Below are 6284 nucleotides of genomic sequence, written 5' to 3' on the forward strand. Positions count from 1 at the left end.
ACTTCATCACTGTCTCTAAAACATAATACTCGGTCTTTGTGATAATGTTATCATAATACTCCGTTACTGTGTCTGGTACAGTGTGCTAACTAGATTATATAACAGAAGCATAGTCACTGTTTGATAAGAGCATATTAATTTGATAATACAACAGTATCATAATATTCCATCAATGTGTCTGCTAAATCGAGCAGCACCATGGGTGACATTTGGACATAGTACACAATTAATTTTACTATATGTTCTCTACATTTATTTCTCAGTACTGACCTTTCCACTGTGTGACAATCAATGCAAATCATATGTTAATCTAAAATACCTTCAAAGATGACTTCACGGTGAAGTTCTTGTCAAAGGTTGACCTGCTCTTTTTTTAGATGATTGACTGTCAACATAACAGCATGTAAACAGAACACATATTTCACTTCCGGATCATCACCAAAGCCTTATTACTCACTGTGCACTGTCGCCAAATTACATACAGACAACAACACCCTGAGCTCATAATGTCAAGAATAAACAGTTACCTTTAAATCCCTACCAAACATGCATAAATAAACTCTTCTATCACCACCAAAATGAGAGAGGAAAAATGTTCTAAAAATAGACTAGAACTACATTCGTGGGTACTGAACTGGAAGTATTAATTGTGATGTAATTCCTGACAAGCTCCATGTTTTATGCCAATTTTACCTATTTCAACTTTATACATGAAGTCTTTTTGAATTTCCTTGCAAACAAAACATGTGACACCTGTCAGAAAGTATGTAGTGCTGGTGTTCCACAGGGTGCAAGTTCTGGTCCAAGTGCTCTTGAAAAACCAAAACTAAATTTGATATATCTTCCTTAATTATAGGAATTTTTCAATGCAGTAAAAACCTAATTGTGATACAAGATAAGCCCTGTCTGAAAATATGTTTGAAATTTACAACTATTTTTAATGACAAATTAAATAAACATTAAAATTTAAAAAAATAAATTTTATTGAAAACTTAAATTTTCATACAAGTTTTAAAGCACAGTTTGACAAATTTTAGAAAGAAAAGTTGACTAATGAATGGTATTTAAAACAAATGGTAGTCTGGGTCTGTATAACTCATAACATTTTCCCCAGGGGTAGTGAAGTATCATAGCTCATAGTGATTTTGGCAGCAAACCGCAATATGCCTGTCCAGATGCATATAGGTGTACACACTAAAGAAACATTGACAGGTGCTATGTTCCACATTTATTGTGTCAGGTATTTAGGCAGTTGTTTCCATAACTAATAGCACATTCAGATTTAAAGTTCTGATGGGACCACTACCATGTTTTATAGCAAAAATGCATTCCATTTCAATGTCAATAACAACAAAAGGTGGCAATGGGATAGGAAAATAGTTTCTAGGGAGGTTCTACCTTACTGAAAAATGGTGCTGATCTCTCTCGTGAAAACCTAAGCCATGTCTTTGAGGTGCCATATATCAGTGTGGTGATATGAACTAATCTTGGTCACTTATGGCAGTACACTGCACATGCCCTTATGAAACCATGCTATTACCACCAGACTACTGGAGAGCTTCCAAGCTGATCCAACTCTAACACTTTGTGCCAGATACCAGGCTAGACCTGAAAAGATACAATATGTTTCACTTAATTCTAGAAAACAGTAAGATCTATGTAAATGAAGTTAAAATGTGTTAGATATGGTGATTTCAAATTAACATTAAGGTTGCAAGCATGGGGGAAAATATTCAACTTGACAGAGTGACACTCAGAAATGTGAAGCAATGGCCATGTATTAAAGTGTTAAATTCATCCTAAAAATATATGAGGTTTCTAGAAGCACATTTAACCATTTACAAGTTAAATAACTAGTCAGGTAGACTATGTATCATAAAGTTTAAGGCAATGTTGGGGCGGTGAGGTTTGATCATTGGTGCAAACATTATTACATACCAGTATACAGGAAAGTCAAGTGACAATGTACTAAATTAGAATGTGTTACTATAAGCAATCTTATTCATGAGGGAAATAACAATTTTGGATATTGCAAGTGAATACAGCCAAATGTGGTCATACAAATCAATTATAGGTACCAATAAATCCTATATCATCAGCCAAATGTGAAATTCTGATCCCCAAAACTTGTAAACAAGGATGAAAATTTGCATGTATGGGACATATACAATGTACTTGTTAAGATCAAATGCGCAAACATAATTCAAATGATCTGTTTGAACATTTATATGGTATTTTTAAGAGTGTTGGTTACCAATTATTAAGCTCATTGATTGAATGGAATCAGATATCAGCTGATGTTTCAATACTGCACTCTGTCAATGTACTAAATTGAAATGTTGCCATACATAGGCATATTCATGATGAAAATAACATTTTGGGATATTTTCAGTGCACATAGCCATAAATGTGCCTTACAGATTCACTATAGGTACAATGTCAGCCTATATGATGTACTGAATGTGAACTTTTGATCCCAAACATTCTAAAATGGATGGATATTTGTACATGTGGGATATGTAACCATGTACAAAGTTAAATTCAAATAATTTGTTTGAATGTTTCTTATGTAATCTTTAGGGTGTCAGTTAACAAATAGTATTAGTAATTAATAATGCATAAATCAAGATGGATCATTAGAATTCCCATAACATCATATAGGCCACAATGCCACACTACACCAATCAATATCTTAACCTAACTGAACAATAAAATGGAATGTATTTTGTGTTCAACTTACATCATTTTGCCTTTTTCTTACATCCAAGGGTAAATATACCTGGGGGAAGCATATTTTATCCCTTTGACCTGTATTTCATTCTCAGACAGTTTAAAATGATTTAGTAGAGAACTTGAGTAGGTTCTAGTATAAAGTTATCATCGCTGTCATCTCACTAAATACCTTATAACTATGTTTATAAACAATTACTGAAGGCTATACAAGCAGATGTGTGTTACTCAGGAAGTGACCCCATCATAAACACATAAATTGGCTTCTTGGACCCCTAATAAATAGTCTGAACGGCCAATACAAATTATAATTTTGTCTTCATGTATTTTTAATGAAGGTCTCATTTTGACTACAAAGATATTTTCTCTGACAAAATGTGACAAAAATCCAACATTGGAGCTTTTATATGGTGTAGGAATATATACATGCTGATAACATTTAATATGATTCCCAAAAATAGTATATATGTGCATTTTAGGTTTTTTTAAAATTATTGTTTATATTTTTTAAAAATTTTATTAAAATTTTTAAAATAAAAATTAATTTTTTACTTTTAATTTCATTCTTATATTTTAAAAGTCGATATACATGACATATTAAAATTTCAAGTGTTTATCTTTAATAATAAAGATTTTATACCAATTTAAACTTTGCTCCAATACTGCCCTGACAGGACATAGTACACAATTAATTTTACTATATGTTCTCTACATTTATTTCTCAGCACTGACCTTTCCACTGTGTGACAATCAATGCAAATCATATGTTAATCTAAAATACCTTCAAAGATGACTTCACGGTGAAGTTCTTGTCAAAGGTTGACCTGCTCTTTTTTTAGATGATTGACTGTCAACATAAAAGCATGTAAACAGAACACATATTTCACTTCCAGATCATCACCAAAGCCTTATTACTCACTGTGTACTGTCGCCAAAATACATACAGACAACAACACCCTGAGCTCATATTATCAAGAATAAACAGTTACCTTTAAATCCCTACCAAACATGCATAAATAAAACTCTTCTATCACCACCACAATGAGAGAGGAAAAAATGTTCTAAAAAAAGACTAGAACTGCATTCGTGGGTACTGAACTGGAAGTATTAATTGTGATGTAATTCCATTTGCTGTACTTGATACTTTTTCAACCACCGATTCACTTTTTCCAATAACCACGAGGACTGTAGTATTTTTTGTGCAACGCCCGCTCAGAAATCATTAGATAATATATTTTACCTCCAAAGACTGGATTTTGTCCCCTTCCCTGTTAAATCTTAGACTTTATACCTATATTGATGAGCCATCTGGCAATTCGTTCTTCGAGTGAAGGCTTAATTGTATTGAAGTCATGTATGAGATCTATATCAACACGTTGACATGCAATGTTTTATAAGTAACATGCAGTACTGACACGACTTATAAACGACTTATAAATTCTTTGCCAGACTGATCGATTGTTAGAATTAAGTAGCACATCAAACCGTACACCAAACCCACATTAATTGCATCCAAGAATGTGTATTTAACTCCAAGGTGTTCGCTGTAGTTTTACTAACGCGGGAGTGACATAAAGCGTCATCGACTTTGTTCAAACTTGCGTTTCCTAGAGGTTTTTACAAACATGAACACAAGTTTCCGAGATTGCGCCTCTACCATAACATGTTTAAAGTCCAGCTGGATTTGTAAACGAGTTGTATGCAACATCGAACACAATATGGCGACATAATTGTATCTGACAATAAATGTATTATTTAACAACTGACATGGCATCAAGTTAAAAATAAAACGAAAATGCTTTTTAAAATAAAACAACTCAAAGATTTGAAAAGCACTTTTCCGTGCTGGCAAATCCAAGACCACTCAAGCATGGTGACTTGTTTCCAAACTCAGTTCGCTCGCTAATCATTGATAAAGCTGGATCAGAAAAAGAAACAAACTCAACTGTTGTTGAACCTGATTATGAATGGGTTAATGTGGGATCGTCTGTATGTAATCGAGCCATTGGCAGATGATCAGCCGTGTCATGATGCACTCAAAGCGCTTTAGATGTCGTTTAGATGAAAATTGTCCACTGTTGCCGCCACTTTGCCGATCTGGATTCAAGTGCCAATAAACTTGTTGCATACAACGATGTGGTGCTTGAGTATCCAATCAATCCAGCGAAAGGAATTGCCTATTCCGACACAAAAATGTATCTATGATATATCTGACACAACGATACGCACACTGTAACATAATCCGAGTCAAATGCAATATGATAATGATATTTCGTGGTATTGAAACGCAGACGTTTCATGGTATGAATTTCGTAACATCTTTGTGGATGACACTCACGAGCCGTATTGTTTTCTCAATGTTGATTTAACTGGGTGACCATGCATGTATCGGGTCGGTTTGGATCAAACAATTTAATAATCACGATAAATATATTAAATGTCAAATTCGGCCAGTGATGTCAAATCAAAGTATGGACAGCGACTCGGCAAAATACCAGAAGCTGATTCGTATAATTATAGCTAACCATAAAAGTGTCCAAAGTATCTTACAGTCAAGAAAAATTGCACGGAAAGACCTCATATACCATTGACAAACTGGTAAAATATACACATGAGACCGCGGAACATGTTGAGGAAGTTTAAAAGGCCAAACCAGAATCCGTGGAACAGGAAGCTCCACCAACAGAAGCGAAGAAGCACCAAGGATATTAAGAAAGCTACAAGGGCAAAAAGCGGGAACTAATGGACAATTTGGATAATTTGCAGAGGCGATAGTGGAAATCAAAGAAAACATCGGAAACGTTGACAAGATCACGGAAAACGAATCCGACAAAGACTTATTTGACAAACTTCCGATGTCATCACTATTATTGCACGGTTTAATGGACAAAACGCAACATTTTAGTGATTTAAGTCACCATTTGATCTTCAAGATATATATATAATGAGGACTTTGTATACCGCCTAATCTTTAGAAGTTCTAAGCGCTATGCAACATTAGAAAATACATATAAGAGAAAAAAAACAACATATAATGATACTCTCTCTCTCTCGCTCTCTCTCTCTCTCTCTCTCTCTGTGTGTGTGTGTGTGTCCGTCTTTATATACCTAGTAACTAGGATAAATTGTTAAATAAACGACCAGCAGGCAATATAACCGACATATGGACCAAGTAGGTATACCGGGAACTGTTTCTTTAAGGACTTTTCATCAAGACGATAATGACTTGAATTCGGCTTTGTACTATTCTTGTAAATCTTCTTCGCAAGAGGTTTTTGCCAAAACTCCCTTAGCTTTCTTTCACTAAAGGTCTCTGATGTGTTTAAAAGAAACTGAAGGAACAGTCAAGAGACATTTTTATAACCTCAAAATGGAGAAGATGAAAGATTTGTTAAACAACAAGACTTAGGAAAGGGAAGAAGCAAGAAAAGGTGCTGAAACTTTGAACAGAGAACATGAGAAAAAGAGTGGAAACAAAAATCAGTTTTGGATAGTATAACAAACAGTGTAATTTTACGATTATATTTCCTACTGGAGATAACACAGGCTGTCCT

The sequence above is a fragment of the Sinohyriopsis cumingii genome, unplaced genomic scaffold (genome assembly GCF_028554795.1).
Source record: "Sinohyriopsis cumingii isolate HCF-2022 unplaced genomic scaffold, ASM2855479v2 utg000160l, whole genome shotgun sequence".
NCBI classification, from domain to species: Eukaryota; Metazoa; Mollusca; class Bivalvia; order Unionida; family Unionidae; genus Sinohyriopsis; species Sinohyriopsis cumingii.